The following is a 17,840-nucleotide window of genomic DNA, read 5'->3' as shown; positions in this document are numbered from 1 at the left end:
TCAGCAAAGTCTCACCAGGAATGGAGAAAATGGAGTATCAATCCCCATTCCCCTTCCTCACCGATGGCGATCACTCCTGTGGGTGCCAACTGTGGTGTATTTTAGCCTGCTCTGCCCACAAGAAGCTGGAGAGAGCCTCAGGGTGCAAGCACATGGGATGTCGTCAGCACTAACCATCTGCAGCTTTGCAGTCAACCATGGTCTGAAAATATTAAAAGGCAAAATCCAGGAATAAACACTCCATGAGTTGTAAATTACATGCCCTTCTAAGTGGCGTGATAAAATCCCGTGCCATTTTGCTCCCTTCCACCAGGCTGTGAATCATCCCTCTTTTCAGGATGTCCATGCTGTACAGCTCCCTGTCCGTTAGTCACTCGGCAGCTGGCTCAGTTATCAGACGGACTGTTATAGTACTGCAGTGCTTGTGTTCAAGGAACCCTTATTTTATTTAACAATGGCCCCAAAGTGCAAGAATAGCAATGCTGACAATATGAACATGCCAAAGAGAATTTACAAAGTGCTTCCTTTAAATGAAAGGTGAAGGTTCTTCTCTCAATAAGGAAAGAAAAAACCATATGCCAAGGCTGCATAGGTCTATGATAGGACTGAATCTTGTCTCTGTGAAGTTGTGAATGGTATATTGTTTTAATTCGTTATTGGTTAATGTTATTAAATTTATAAATTAAACTTTATCATAGCTATGTGTGGATAGCAAGATCATAGTGGTAAATGGGGTTCAGTACCCACTATGGTTTCAGGCATCCACTGGGGATTCTTAAAACTTATCTCCCATGGGGGGCACTACTGTATTGGGTCAAACACTATTCTAGATGTTTCTCTAGAAGGTATTCTTTTAATGATGGTTAACATTAAAGTGAGTAGACTTTTAGTAAAACACATTACCCTTATAATGTGGGTGGGCCTCATTCAATCAGTTGAAGGCCTTAAGACAAAAAAAAAAAGATCTCCTTCATGAAGAGGGAATTCTGCCAAAAGACTGCCTTCAGATTCACACTACAATAGTAATTCCTCCCAAGGTCTCCAGCCCACTGGCCTGTGCCTGCCCTACAAATTTCGGACTCACCTACACAATTGTATGAGCAAATTCTCTTCCTCTCTGGGTACGTTCATGTGTGTATACACATATTATATAGTTGTCCCTTGGCATTCAAGGAGCATTGAATCCAGGACCTCTTGTGGACACCAAAATCCTTGGATGCTCAAGGGCCTTGTATAAAATGATGTAATATCTGCATGTAACCCACACATATCCTCCCATGTACTTCAAGCAATCCCTACATTATAGCACCTAATATAATATAAATGCTATGTAAATAGTTGTTACACTGTATTACTTTATTTGTATTTTTTATTGTTAATCTGTATATTTTTCCCCAAATATTTTTGATCTGCAAGTGGTTGAACCCATGGACGTGGACCTCACAGATATGGAGGACTGACAATTATAGCCACACGTCATATATGTGTGTGTACGTATATGCGGATGGTGTGTTCTGTTTCTTTGGACAACCCTTATTAACACAGAATTTAGTACTGAGAGTGATTCTAAAGTAATAGAATCTTAAGGGTGAGTTTTTGGAATTGGTTCTGGAATTCCTGGAATTGTGTCTCTAATCTGATTACATTTAAAGACACTGGTGACTATTTCCAGTATTAAGGAGAGCACTGACTGTGGCGTGATGTGGCAATACAAGTATGCAAAATACCACTATTCAATCTGCTAACCAAACAGTTATGAAAGCCAAGGATCTGAGTGATCTTTGATGATTGTACATATACCTTCAAGTAAGACTGGCCAGTTGCTCCTTCTTTCACCGGACAAAGTGGAGAAGAAAAAGATGTGTCCAGGGATTTGATTCAAATCCCCATAAATGGCCTCAGAGTTTCTATGTCTGCCCTGACATAGAAATCTGAGATTGCTGAAAACCAGACCCAAATCTCATCCTATTGGTGCTTGAATCAGAATACAAATTGAATTCCCAACCTTGCAAGGTGTCGCCTGTTAAGAGAGGGGGGTCCTGGAAATTGGAACGGGGACATTCAGGGGGAGCTTAGTGAGGTTACAGATATTGGACCTAGATTCTGTGGAGTTTTCTTTGAGCATAGAAGTGTCATTCAGTCCCTGTCAAGGAGTAACCTGTTATCCTAGAGAAGCTGCAATGGGCTCCCAAGGCCATTGGAAGACAGAGCCGATTCCCCCAGGACCCTCCGCTTCTAGATGAATAACTAGACCCCAGTCTCAGCAGACCCTAAAGGTAAGGTGTCCATGGGGCCCAGGAGAAGGTGCACTACTACCCTCCAAAAGAGCTGCATGGGGGAGGGGCAAAAGCCCACTGACCGGTTACAGGCAACACTATTCGGATGATGGGCCACTTACAGCCCTGACTCAAGTATCACAAAAGCAATCCATGTAACAAAGCATTAGTACCCTCTTAATATTTTGAAATTAATAAAAAGAACTACATGGTTTTTACAACTTATATTGACATAAATGCAAGAAATATGTGTGGGAAGGGGAATTAAGAGTGAGTTAATGGGAGAAGGAAGGTAAAGTCGGATCTGTCTGAAGGTTATTTCTAGTGGACCACTGAGTAGAGGTTCTGAGGTTCACATTGCAGTCTGGGGAGCAGTCTGACTGGTTGGCAAGGTGAAATGAGGGCCAAAAGCTGAAACGCCAGACCTGCTCTGGTATATTATAAAGAAAGAGATTCACGGGCCCAGTGAGACGGGATTCGTCACTTCAGGCCTGTCCACATGCCCTGGACAGCCTGGAGGACACACCTCTCACCCCAGCTGGGAGAAACAGACTCATGGAGGGTTTGGTAACTGCTGTACTCTGCTGCTCAGAGACCACAATGGGGGTAGCTGCTGCTGTATGGGAGACTTAAGTGTAATGGGGATGAATGAATCTCAGGGCAGCAGGGCCAAGTCCCAGCACTCAGTCACCAAAGGCAAGGTGAGCAGTCAGAACGGCCTGACCGGCAAAGAACTGTGCATTGGCTGGATACTCCTGCGTCTAGAAATGAAATAGATGGGCAGCCTACTAAACACTTCCTCGATCTATATAAGCAAAAGAACTCTACAATGTGCAAATAAAAATGTCACTTCAATCATAACAACATAGAGTCATAACCAGGAGGTGGCTACAAGCAAAGGTGCCGTGGCAGATGGGGCTTGACTGCTGAGTAACCTGACACACCCCTCACACCCAACAGGCAGCGACTCATCTGGCCAAGGCATTTTCCCTGCTCCCAATGGAAAAGAGCACTGGAAGCACTTCGTTTTCAGTTGGCAATTCCAGCAGTAAACTTCCCTGTCCTACCTCAGGGGTGTGTCAACTCCTCGGCTCTGCATCATAAATTAGTTCCTAGGAACCTTATCATCTTTCTCCTCCACAAAATATCACACTGGTCCTTACCCTGAGGCCATTATACTGGTTGGACTTTCTAAGCAAACACAAATGAGTAACCTGAACTTATTAGTAAGACATCTGTGAACCAGCAAGTGGGAAATGAGTCTGACAGAGACTCAGGGCCCTTCTACTTCAGTGAAGTGTCTACAGGCCCAGCCTGTCTCTTTGGTGCAGCATGTCTCTTTGGTGAAGAATGTGCTGTCACATCTGGCCCCTCCTGCAACTGTGACAGAGGCACAATGCCTACTGGGCCTCGGGGGTTTTGGAAGCAGCACATTTCCACTTTGGTGTGCTATTTTGGCCCGTTTATTAAGTAATCTTAAAAGCTGCTAGTTTCAAGTAGGGCTCAAAATAGCAGGAAGACCCATGGCAGGTCCAGACTGTGGTGCAAATTCTCTGCCAATTGCACTGTGTGATGTACCTGGTGGCTGCTGCTTAGAGTGGCAGTGGCAGACAAGCATGCTGTTCGGAGCTTTTGGCAGGCACCTATGGGTGAATTGTGTGAGAACTTAGGATTTTTTAGCAGAGTCTGCCATCCTCTACAGATAACTGTTTTCTTTTTTGAGAAGCAGCTTTTAGTCTGTCATAGTACCTTAGCACAGACCTGACACCTAACCATGGCCACCAAGTTACCAAGTACTACATCATGAATTGGGTGCCATCCCAGTTACTAAACCACAACCAACAGCACTCCCTGATCAGAAAGGACAGTGCTCTCAAGGTACAAGTAAAGTACGTGAAGAAGAGGCCAAATGCTCGTGGTCCCTTCTCTGCTGCACTTCTGTCTCCATCCCAGCCTGTGCCCCTGGCCTCAGGGAGTTCCCTATAACCAGTCCATGGGGTAGGGAGAAATTTAATGATAGAGCTGCACAGTAGGCAGCCACTACCTGAAAGTGGACAGCTGTCTACCACGTATGGACTTCCAGAATACCTTGTCCACTGTCTACCATGCATGGATGTCAGAATGCCTCTCCTCCTCTCCCTTCTCCCTCACTAGATTATACCTGTGTTTTTTCTTTTCTGTGGCTTATAATTGTTTATATATTGGTTTCATATTCGTATTCAATTCAATTAGTATTTAGTACATTGGCTACTTTTTCCCCATTCTTGAGATACTTTACAAAGAATGTATTTCAACTCCATCCAGGTAAACATAAAAGATGTAAGTCTCCACTTTTTCTTATGGTTGAATAGTACTCTGCGGTCTACATATACCTGAGTTTGTTAATCCATTCATGGGTTGATGGGTACTTGTGTTGCTCCATGACTTGGCAATTGTGAATTGAGCTGCAATAAACATGCCTGTGCAAATACCCTTGTGGTAAAATGTTTTTTCCTTCTGGGTAGATGCCTCATAATGAGATTGTGGGATCAAATGGAAGGTCGACTTCTAGTTCTTTGCATATTCTCCATCTTTCTTTCCATAGACGTTGTATTAGTTTGCAATCCCACCAGCAGTGCAAAAGTGTTCCCTTCTCTCCACATCCACACCACCATCTGCAGATTCAGGATTTTGTGATGTGGGCTAATCTCGTTGGAGTTAGGCGGTATCTCAGGATGGTTTTAATTTGCATTTCTCTGATGATTAGGAACCATGAGCATTTTTTCATGTGTTTGTTGGCCATTTGTCTGTCATCTTCAGAGAAGTTTCTGTTTAAGTCTCTTGCCCACTTATAAATGGGGTTGTTTTTTTCTTGTTGATTAATTGGTGTTCTCTGTAGATTCTAGTTATCAGCCCTTTGTCAGATTTATAACATGCAAATAGCTTCTACCATTCCAAAGTCTGTCTGTTTGCCTTAGTTGTGGTACCTTTAACTGTGCAGCTTTTTAGCTTGATCATGTTCCATTTATTTAGTTTTGCTGTTGCTGCAATTGCCAAGGGGATCTTTATAAAATCTTTTCCCAGGCCAATTTTGGTCAGTTTTCCCCACAATTTCTAATAGAATTTTTATTGTTTCATGTCTTAAATTTAAATCTTTTATTCAGCAAGAGTCAATTTTTGTCAATAGTGAGAGGTGCGGGTCCAATTTCAGTCTTCTGCTTGTGGCTAACCAGTTCTCCTAGCATTATTTGTTAAATAGGCATTCTTTTCCCCAGTGCGTACTTTTGTTTGGTTTATCAAAGATCAGATGGAAATATGTGGCTAGGTTTATCTCTAGCTTCTCTATTCTATTCCGTAGATCTATGTCTCTGTTTTTGTGTAGGTACCATACTGTTTCGATAACCATAGACTTGCAGTATAACCTGCAATGTGGTAACATGATCCCACCAGAATTTTTTTTATTTCTTAAGATTGTATTGGTGATTTGGGATTTTTTTCTGGTTCCAAATGAAATGAAGTATTATTTTTTCAAGTTCTTCAAAGTATGATGTTGGTGCTTTGAAGGGGATTGCATTAAACTATAGATCACTTTGGGTAGTATGGACATTTGACCAATATTGATTCTTCCCAGCCACAAGCATGGTATGTTCTTCTATTTGTTAATGTCTTCTGGTATTTCTTTTCTCAGGGTTTTATAGGTCTCTTTATGGAGATCCTATACATCCTTTGTTAGATATATTCCCAGGTATTTCATTTTCTTTGGAGCTACTGTGAAGGGTATTGTGCCTTTGATTTGATTCTCAGCTTGACTATTATTGGCATATATAAAGGCTACTGATTTGCTATAATACTTTTTAGAAAAATTAAGCAAAAAAGTAAAGTATATTAGAATTGGGTAGTGGGCATTTATTATATTATTCCTTAAACTCGTCTGAATTTTAAAGTATTTTATAATAGAATTTTATTAAAATGTCAAAAATAAGCAATATGACAAAATATTAAAATTTGTTGTAACTTAGGGGTGGTTCTACAGAATTTGTTTTGTAATTCTCTAAACCTTTCTGAATTTTAAATTATTTTATGACAAAACTTTAAAAAATTATAGGCATATGTGTTCATGACCTTGAGGTGAATAAAACTATATAAATAATCTCTACAAGGCTTTAAGACAAATAGCCTAAATATAAATAGGTAAAAGACACGAACAGAAGATAGAAGAAAGTAAAATGAGAAAAGCAACAATCAGCAAACATATGAACAAATTATTAACCAATCTCAGTACCATTGAGACAGTGTGAAATTAAATAAGGATGAGATGTAAGATGTAGTTTCCCTCTTTCATTTACTTTTATTCTTGTTTTGTACTGGAGCTATTTTGAGGCCTAGAATTTTCTACTGAGCACAATGTCAGATAAATATGGATTTTGATATGTAACTTATAAAAAAACTCGCTATTTTTTAAATATTACACAATTCTGATTTTGAGTCCCTCTTTGGGACAAGATCAGTTTATTGTATAATAGAAGGTCAAACATCACTTGACCTTCTGGTTCTTCTGGTTAATTTTCTTTTATAATATTTCTCATTAATGCGTTGCTGTCAGAAAATGCTATCTGAACTGTTTCTACTTTAAAGAATTTTTTGAAGTTTTTTGGGGGGCGTTTACCTATAACAGTAAGTATTTCATAAGCAATTCAAAATTAGCTGTCTTCTCTTTTTGTCCAGCATAGTGTTCACTATATATCTATAATATTAGAATTTCTTTTTATTTTGAAATGTTGCCTGTGCATTAGAATCACCTAAAGAGCACATTCAAGTACAGATTCCTGGGTGCTACTGAAAACTTGCTGGAATAGAATCTTCTGGCATTTTTAGAAGCATCACAGATGATTCTGGTGCACAATGCATTTTCAAAGCCATTTTCTATATATATATATATATATATATATATATATATTTTATTGTTGGGGATTCATTGAGGGTACAATAAGCCAGGTTACACTGATTGCAATTGTTAGGTAAAGTCCCTCTTGCAATCATGTCTTGCCCCCATAAAGTGTGACACACACCAAGGCCCCATCCCCCTCCCTCCTTCCCTCTTTCTGCTTCCCCCTCCCATAACCTTAATTTTCATTAATTGTCCTCATATCAAAATTGAGTACATAAGATTCGTGCTTCTCCATTCTTGTGATGCTTTACTAAGACTAATGTCTTCCACTTCCATCCAGGTTAATATGAAGGATGTAAAGTCTCCATTTTTTTAATGGCTGAATAGAATTCCATGGTATACATATACCACAGCTTGTTAATCCATTCCTGGGATGGTGGGCATTTAGGCTATTTCCACATTTTGGCGATTGTAAATTAAGCTGCAATAAACAGTCTAGTGCAAGTGTCCTTATGATAAAAGGATTTCTTTCCTTCTGGGTAGATGCCCAGTAATGGGATTTCAGGATCAAATGGGAGGTTTAGCTTGAGTGCTTTGAGGTTTCTCCATACTTCCTTCCAGAAAGGTTGTACTAGTTTGCAATCCCACCAGCAGTGTAAAAGTGTTCCCTTCTCTCCACATCCATGCCAGCATCTGCAGTTTTGAGATTTTGTGATGTGGGCCATTCTCACTGGGGTTAGATGATATCTCAGGGTTGTTTTGATTTGCATTTCTCTAATATATAGAGATGATGAACATTTTTTCATGTGTTTGTTAGCCATTCGTCTGTCATCTTTAGAGAAGGTTCTATTCATGTCTCTTGCCCATTGATATATGAGATTGTTGGCTTTTTTCATGTGGATTAAATTGAGTTCTCTATAGATCCTAGTTATCAAGCTTTGGTCTGATTGAAAATATGCAAATATCCTTTCCCATTGTGTAGGTTGTCTCTTTGCTTTGGTTATTGTCTCCTTAGCTGTACAGAAGCTTTTCAGTTTAATGAAGTCCCATTTGTTTATTTTTGTTGTTGTTGCAATTGCCATGGCAGTCTTCTTCATGAGTCTTTCCCCAGGCCAATATCTTCCAGTGTTTTTCCTATGCTTTCTTGGAGGATTTTTATTGTTTCATGCCTTAAATTTAAGTCCTTTATCCATCTTGAATCAATTTTTGTGAGTGGAGAAAGGTGTGGGTCCAGTTTCAGTCTTCTACATGTAGAAATCCAGTTCTCCCAACACCATTTATTGAATAGGGAGTCTTTCCTCCAAGGTATGTTCTTGTTTGGTTTATTGAAGATTAGTGGTTGTAAGATGTTAGTTTCATTTCTTGGTTTTCAATTCGATTCCAAGTGTCTATGTCTCTGTTTTTGTGCCAGTACCATGCTGTCTGACCACTATGGCTTTGTAGTACAGACTAAAATCTGGTATGCTGATGCCCCCAGCTTTATTTTTGTTAATAAGAACTGCCTTAGCTATATGGGTTTTTTTCCGGTTCCATACAAAACGCAGAATCATTTTTTCCAAATCTTGAAAGTACGATGTAGGTACTTTGATAGGAATGGCATTGAATAGGTAGATTGCTTTGGGAAGTATAGACATTTTAACAATGTTGATTCTTCCCATCCATGAGCATGGTATGTTCTTCCATTTGTTAATATCCTCTGCTATTTCCTTTCTGAGGATTTCATAGTTTTCTTTATAGAGGTCCTTCACCTCCTTCGTTAGGTATATTCCTAGGTATTTCATTTTCTTTGAAACTATGAAGGGAGTTGAAGCTTGAAGGGAGTTGAAGTTTGAAGGGAGTTGTGTCCTTAATTAGCTTCTCATCTTGACTGTTATTGGCGTATACAAAGGCTACTGACTTGTGCACATTGATTTTATATCCTGAAAGATTACTGTATTTTTTGATGACTTCTAGGAGTCTTGTGGTTGAGTCTTTGGGGTTCTCTAAGTATAAGATCATGTCATCAGCAAAGAGGGAGAGTTTGACCTCATCTGCTCCCATTTGGATTCCCTTTATTTCCTTGTCTTGACTAATTGTATTAGCTAGAACTTCCAGCACTATGTTGCATAGTAACGGTGACAGAGGACAACCTTGCCTGGTTCCAGTTCTAAGAGGAAAAGCTTTCAGTATTACTCCATTCAATAAAATATTAGCTGTGGCTTTGTCATAGATAGCTTCAAGCAGTTTTAGAAATGTACCAACTATGCCTATACTCTTCAGTGTTCTAATTAGAAAAGGATGCTAGATTTTATCAAATGCTTTTTCTGCATCTATTGAGAGGATCATGTGATCTTTATTTTTGCCTCTGTTAATATGGTGGATAATGTTTATGGACTTGCGTATGTTAAACCAGCCTTGCATCCCTGGGATGAAGCCTACTTGATCATGATGAATGACTTTTTTGATGATAAGCTGTAATCTATTGGCTAGGATTTTGTTGAGGATTTTTGCATCTATATTCATGAGTGAGACTGGTCTGAAATTCTCCTTTTTGTTTGGGTCTTTTCCTGGTTTTGGTATCAGGGTGATGTTTGCTTCATAGAATGTGTTGGGGAAGATTCCTTCTTCCTCAATTTTTTGGAATAATTTCTGCAGTACAGGAATAAGCTCTTCCTTGAAGGTTTGATAGAATTCTGGAGTGAAGCCATCTGGCCAGGGCATTTTTTGGTTGGAAGATTTTTTATTGTTTCTTTGATCTCAGTGCTTGAAACTGGTCTGTTCAGGAGCTCTATTTCTTCCTGGCTGAGTCTAGGGAGAGGGTGTGATTCCAAATATTGATCCATTTCCTTCACATTGTCAAATTTCTGGGCATAGAGTTTCCGGTAGTATTCAGAGATGATCTCTTGTATCTCTGTGGGATCAGTTGTTATTTCCCCTTTATCGTTTCTGATTGAGGTTACTAGAGATTTTACTTTTCTATTTCTAGTTAGTCTGGCCAATGGTTTATCTATTTTATTTATTTTTTCAAAAAACCAACTCCTTGTATCATTAATTTTCTGAATGATTCTTTTGTTTTCAAATTCATTGATCTCTGATTTGATTTTGGATATTTCTTTTCTTCTACTGAGTTTAGGCTTAGACTGTTCTTATTTTTCCAATTCCATAAGATCTCTTGTGAGATTGTTGATGTGCTCTCTTTCTGTTTTTCAAATGTAGGCATCCAAAGTGATGAATTTTCCTCTCAAAACTGCTTTTGCAGTATCCCACAGGTTTTGGTAGCTTGTGTCTTCATTGTTGTTATGCTCAAGGAAGTTAATGATGTCCTGTTTTATTTCTTCCTGCACCCATCTGTTATTCAACAGAAGATTGTTTAATTTCCATGCCTTTGGGTGTGGTCGAGCATTTTTGTTAGAGTTGAGTTCCACCTTTAGTGCCTTATGATCTGAGAAGATACAAGGTAAAATTTCAATTCTTTAGATTCTGTTGATATTTGTTTTGTGTCCCAGGATATGATCACTTTTGGAGAATGTTCCATGGGGTGATGAGAAGAATGTATATTCTTTATCTTTGGGGTGGAGTGTTCTATATGCGTCTCTCAAGCACAGTTGTTCTAGGGTCTCATTTAAATCTCTTACATCTTTGTTTAATTTCTGTTTAGAGGATCTATGCAGCTCTGTAAGAGGAGTGATAAAGTCCCCTGTTATTATGGTATTATCACATATCATATTGCTCAGACTGAGTAAGGTCTGCTTCAAGAATCTGGGAGCATTTAAATTGGGTGCATAAATATTTAGAATTGAAATGTCTTCTTGTTGTATTTTTCCCTTGACCAATATAAAGTGACCATCTTTGTCTTTTTTGACTTTAGTTGCTTTAAATCCACATATATCTGAAAATAAGATTGCAACTCCTCTTTTCCTCTGAATTCCATTTGCCTGAAAAATTGTCTTGCAACCCTTGACTTGGAGCTTTAATTTGTCTTTTGAAGCCAGGTGTGTTTCTTGCAGACAGCAAATGGATGGCTTGTGTTTTTCAATCCAGTCAGCCAATCTATGTCTCTTCAGTGGGGAATTCAAGCCATTAACATTTATTGAGATAATTGATAAGTGTGGTAGTACTCTATTCGTCTTATTTTGTGAGAGTCCATTGCTTAGTTTTATCTTTTGCATCAGTGTGGAGGTTAGGTTCTGTCCTTTAATTTCTGAGTTCTTACTTTGCTGCTGATCCATTGTGGTAGTCAGTGTGCAGAACAGGTTGAAGTATTTCCTGTAGAGCTGGTCTTGTTGTGGCGAATTTCCTCAATGTTTCAATATCCATAAATGATTTTATTTCTCCGTCAGTTTTTAAGCTTAGCTTAGCAGGGTACAGAATTCTGGGCTGGAAATTGTTCTGTTTAAGTAGATCAAAGGTAGATGACCTTTGTCTTCTTGCTTGGAAAGTTTCATTAGAGACGTCTGCGGTCACTCTGATGGATTTGCACCCCTATAGGTCAACTGGTACTTACTCCTGGCAGCTTGCAGAATCTTTTCTTTTGTCTTGACTTTGGACAGGTTCATCACAATGTGTCTTGGAGAAGCTCGGTTAGAATTGAGGCGACCTGGGGTCCGATATCCCTCTGAAAGCAGTGTGTCAGAATCTTGGGTGATATTTGGGAAATTTTCTTTTATAATATTCTCTAATATGGCTTCCATTCCTCTGGGGCATTCTTCTTCCCCTTCTGGGATTCCTATAACTCCTATGTTGGAATGCTTCATAAAGTCCCATAATTCTGACAGTGAACATTCTGCTTTTTCTCTCTTCTTTTCTGCCTCTTTTACTATCTGAGTTATCTCAAGAAGTTTGTCTTCTACCTCTGAAACTCTTTCTTCTGCATGGTCTAACCTGTTGCTGATACTTTCCATTGCATCTTTAAGTTCCCTAATTGACTGTTTCAGTTCCTTCAGCTCTGCTATATCTTTTTTATATTCTTCATATCGTTCATCTCTTGTTTGATTCTGTTTTTGGATTTCCTTTTGGTTATTTTCCACTTTATTAGCAGTTTCCTTCATTGTTTCCATCATTTTTCATTGTTTTCAACATGTGTATTCTAAATTCCCTTTCTGTCATTCCTAACATTTCTTTATAGGTAGAATCCTCTGCAGTAGCTACCTCATGGTCCCTTGGTGGGGTTATTCTGGACTGGTTCTTCATGTTGCCTGGAGTTTTCTGCTGATTCTTCCTCATGAGTGATTTCTTTTATCTGTTTCCTTGCCCTAATTTTCCTTTCACTTCCTCTTGCTCTTTAAGTTCTCGTGCCTGTGGACTAAGGGTTACAGGACCAGAAGGGTGAGAAGGTTGAAGAGCAAAAAAGGGATGAAAGAAAGGAGGACCGAGTGATAAGAAAAACAAAGAAAAATAGAGAAAGGAGAGGGGGTGCGTAAAAGGAGTATTGACAAAAAGAAGAGAGGCACAGAAAGAGGAAGACAGAGCAGTATAGGTGTACAGTAGGGTACTTTGACACAACCTTAAAAAAAAAACCCACCTTCTGTGGTTGCCCAGTTGGGTTGTTCCCTTGAGGTCAGCAGCTCTTTGCTAACCTGATCAGACACAGTACCCCACCTCCACCAAGTAGAGAGGAAAGACAAAAATGCTATAAATCAAACCAAAACAAGCAAACAGAAAACTTTACGGGATAAAATTGGGTGAAAAACCAAATAATAGCAGTAGAAACACTAGCAAAAATGAAGTTCTAGTTATTGAAAAAGGCAGCAATGGGAAATTATAATTAAACTAGAAAAATTGAGAAAGAAAAAGGATCTGTATGGAAAAGGTTGAACTTAAAAAAGAAAACAACATCAGCAACATCAAAATAAACAGAAAAAACAACCAAACCAAAAAAAAAAAAAAGAAAAAGAAAAACAAACAAAAAAAAAACACAACCAAAAACAAAGCAGTATGTATATGTTATTGAATATTGTCTGGGCAACACATGGTCTTCTGGGGTATGAGATGTTAATCACAGTTCTGATACGACTGGAGGCTGCTGATTTCTCAAACCCCAGCAGGTAGACACCCTAAATCTCTCTTCAGCCCACTTAAAAGGCACTTTGAACTTGTTCACTTGCTGAGCAGAAGCTTTCCCAGTAAAGTGCTTGTCACTGGAATCACTGCTGAAGTGGCTATCCACTTACCCAGTGTGCCAAAACTGGTCTCACTCTTCCCCTGAGGGTTAGGGCTGCAAGGCAGCTCAGACCCCACCCTTAGGCTACTTGGTTGCTGGGTTACCAGCTCCAACCCGATTCTAGCTCTGTGACCCTGAGTGTAGAGCTTGCCAGGGCAGATCGCTCACAGTGGCTCCCTGTGACCCAGAGCCAAACACTATTAGCTCCGTCTGGCTCAGCGGCTCAGATTGGGGTTCTAGACAACGGCCATAGTTCTCCGCACTCCTGCTCAGGCTCTCCCCAAGGCAGTTCAACTGAGTGCCAAGTCCAAAGACACCAAAACAGTTCACAGGTAAGGTCTTTCTGGTTTGCAGTCTCGCTGCTACTGAACTTACAGTTGCGGGTGGGTTTAGACGGATTGAACACATGCGACCACTTGCCGTTTTTCCACTGTTTTAGTCCTCCTCTTGGGGTCCAGAAGTCTCTCACTGACCTCCTGTATCCTCACAGGGGTGATGATAGGCAGATCCCACCAGCCAGAGATGCCTGGAGTCCTATCTCCCCAGACTCACAGTGCCCAGATGCAAGGAAGCTGTTACTCGGCTGCCATCTTGCTCCGCCTCCTCCATTTTCTATATTTTGACTTAATTTTCTTCTACTTGATCTGTCAGTAGCTGACAGGTGAGTTCGCATCTCCCACTATTGCATTTCTATGTCTACCTGTGTTTCCTTCGTGTTTTTGCTTTCTGAATTTGGGTAATGGATTATCTAGGATGTGGAGATCAGTGAGGTCTCTAATGATAGCTTTTGTCATCATATAACAACTTAATTAATGCTCTTTTCCTCAAATTAAATCTTTCCCAATATTTCTGTTGCCACCTACTTTCTTCTGATTTTGTTTATCTAATTATATTTGCCTTTTCTTTGTCATCCCAAATATTCTGTGCCATTTTATCTTTGTCATTTATTTTTATATGAAGCTGTTTGATGGATTTTCATTTAATCTGAGAATCATTTTTCCTTTTAGTAAAGCAATTTATCCCTTATTTGATATGACAGATTCATTTACCTTTAACTATTTATCTCATTTTAATTTTTCTTCTGTTGTGCTTCTTTTTTGCGCAGTGGCTCATGCCTATAATCCCAGTGCTTTGGGAGGTCCAGGAGGGAGGATTGCTTGAGGCCAGGAGTTTGAGACCAGCCTAAACAATATAGTGACATCCTATCTCTACAAAGATTTTTTTTTTTTAGAAACAGAGTGTAACTTTCTCACCCTTGGTAGAATGTCATGGCGTCACAGCTCACAGCAACCTCCAACTCCCAGGCTTAGGTGATTCTCTTGCCTCAGCCCCCCAAGTAGCTGGGACCACAGGCATCCGCCACAGTGCCCAGCTATTTTTTGTTGCAGTTTGGCCAGGGCTGGGTTTGAACCCACAACCCTTGGTATATGGGGCCGGTGCCCTACTCACTGAGCTACATGTGCCACCCTCTACAAAGAATTTTTTTTTAATTAGCTGGGTGTGGTTGTGGGCCTCTGTAGTCCCAGCTACTCAAGAGGCTGAAGCAGGAGGGTTACTGGAACCCAGGAGTTTGAGGTTGCTGTGAGCTATGATGATGCCAGTGTGCTCAGCCTGAGGAACAGAAAGAGAGTTTGTCTCTAAAAATAATTTTTTTGAGTGTGTCAGTATTTTCCTCTTGATACCTTGGAAGATTTATAGTTCATATATCTCCTATAATTAGCTTTACAGCCCAACAATTTACTTACACCTTGTTTTTTGTAGCTACAAACTTCAGTAATGTCTATCAATTCACTGCAATGAAACAAGCACTCTACCTTTAACCATTCTTGCATTCTAGGAATAAACTCCGCTTGATAATGATAAATAATTCTTTCATTGTGCTGTTGAATTTGGTTTGCTGGTATTTTGTTAAGGAGTTTGCATCTATGTTTATCAGGGATATTGGCCTACAATTTTCCTATCTTATAATGTCCCTGTCTGGCTTTGGTACCAGGGTGATAGTCTTATAAAATGAGTTTGGAAGTTTTCCTTCCTCTCTAATTTTGGAGAAGAGTTTGAGAAAAATTAGTATTATTTCTTTAATGTTTGGTGGAATTCAGCAATGAATTCCCTAGACTCTTCTATGAAGGAAGAGTTTTCATTACTAATTTTTCTTACTTCTTATTAGCCTGTTCACATTTTCTGTTTCTTTATGATTCATTATGGTATGTTGTATATGTTTAGGAATTTGTCCATTTCTTCTACGTTTCCAAATTTATTGGCATATCATATCGGTCTCTTATGATCCTTGGTATTTCTGTGGTATTACTTGTAATAGCTCTTCTGTCACTTCTGATTTCATTTAAGTCTCCTCTCTCATTTTTTTAACTCTTATTGTTACTGTTGATTTTATTTATCTTTTAAAAAACTGTTTTTGTTGATCTTTTCTGTCATTTTTCTAGTCTTTATTTTATTTATTTATTTCATATTTATGATTTTCTTTCTTCTACTAACTTGGAGTTTAGTTTGTTCTTCTTTTCTTAGTTCTTTCAGATATAACATTAGCTTATTTGGGATCTTTCTTGATTTTTTATGGAGGCATTTATTATTAGAAACTTCCTTCTCAGAACTACTTTTGCTGTATCCCACAAGTTTGGAGGTGCTGTGTTTCCATTTTCATTTGTCTAGAGATTTTTTAATTCTTCCTTTCTTTTCTTTTTTTTTAATTAAATCATGGCTGTGTACATTAATGTGATCATGGAGCACCATACACTGGTTTTATACACCATTTGACATATTTTGATCACAGTGGTTAACATAGCCTTCCTGGTATTTTCTTAGTTATTGTGGTAAGACATTTATATTCTACATTTAGTAAGTTTCACATTTAATTCTTCTTTTATTATCTTCTATGATTCATTAGCTATTTACAGGCATGCTGTTTAATTTTCACATACTTGTCAATTTTCTGAGATTTCCCCTATTACTGATTTTTAGGTCCATACCATTGTGGCTGGAAAAAATATTTCAGATGATTTTAATCTACTTAAATTTGTTAAGACTTGTTTTGTGGCCTGACATATGATCCATTCTGGGGAATGTTCTGTGTGTGCTTAAAAAGAATATATGTTCTGCTGCTGGACGGAAAATTCTGTGTGTGTCTCTTAGATCCATTTAGTCTAAAGTGCCAGTAAGTCTAATGTTCCCATATTGAATTTCTGTTTGGTTGATCTGTCCATGGTTGAAAGTTGATTATTAAAGTCCCCTACTATTATTCTATTGTAGTCTATCTCTCTCTTAAGCTCTATTAACATTTGCTTTACGTGTTTAGGTTCTCCAATATTGGGTGCATATATATTTATAATTGTTGTATCTTCTTAATTAATTGATACCTTTATCACTATATAAAGCCCTTGTTTTTCTCCCATGTTTTGTGATTTTTAGTTGTACATTTTGACCAATGCAATGCATGCACCCACTACTTTTTTTTTTACTAATTTTTTTTTTTTATTGTTGGGGATTCATTGAGGGTACAATAAGCCAGGTTACACTGATTGCAATTGTTAGGTAAAGTCCCTCTTGCAATCATGTGTTGCCCCATAAAGTGTGACACACACTAAGGCCCCACCCCCCTCCCTCCATCCCTCTTTCTGGTTCCTTCCCCATAACCTTAATTGTCATTAATTGTCCTCATATCAAAACTGAGTACATAGGATTCATGCTTCTCCATTCTTGTGATGCTTTACTAAGAATAATGTCTTCCACGTCCATCCAGGTTAATACGAAGGATGTAAAGTCTCCATTTTTTTTAATGGCTGAATAGTATTCCATGGTATACATATACCACAGCTTGTTAATCCATTCCTGGGTTGGTGGGCATTTAGGCTGTTTCCACATTTTGGCGATTGTAAGTTGAGCTGCAATAAACAGTCTAGTACAAGTGTCCTTATGATAAAAGGATTTTTTTCCTTCTGGGTAGATGCCCAGTAATGGGATTTCAGGATCAAATGGAAGGTCTAGCTTGAATGCTTTGAGGTTTCTCCATACTTCCTTCCAGAAAGGTTGTACTAGTTTGCAGTCCCACCAGCAGTGTAAAAGTGTTCTCTTCTCTCCACATCCACACCAGCATCTGCAGTTTTGAGATTTTGTGATGTGGGCCATTCTCACTGGGGTTAGATGATATCTCAGGGTTGTTTTGATTTGCATTTCTCTAATATATAGAGATGATGAACATTTTTTCATGTGTTTGTTAGCCATTCGTCTGTCGTCTATAGAGAAAGTTCTATTCATGTCTCTTGCCCATTGATATATGGGATTGTTGGCTTTTTTCATGTGGATTAATTTGAGTTCTCTATAGATCCTAGTTATCAAGCTTTGGTCTGATTGAAAATATGCAAATATCCTTTCCCATTGTGGAGGTTGTCTCTTTGCTTTGGTTATTGTCTCCTTAGCTGTACAGAAGCTTTTCAGTTTAATGAAGTCCCATTTGTTTATTTTTGTTGTTGTTGCAATTGCCATGGCAGTCTTCTTCATGAAGTCTTCCCCCAGGCCAATATCTTCCAGTGTTTTTCCTATGCTT

Source organism: Nycticebus coucang, chromosome 2, assembly GCF_027406575.1.
Source record: "Nycticebus coucang isolate mNycCou1 chromosome 2, mNycCou1.pri, whole genome shotgun sequence".
Taxonomy (NCBI): Eukaryota; Metazoa; Chordata; class Mammalia; order Primates; family Lorisidae; genus Nycticebus; species Nycticebus coucang.
The sequence above is the reverse complement of the archived record's forward strand: the minus strand, read 5'-3'. Positions refer to the sequence as shown.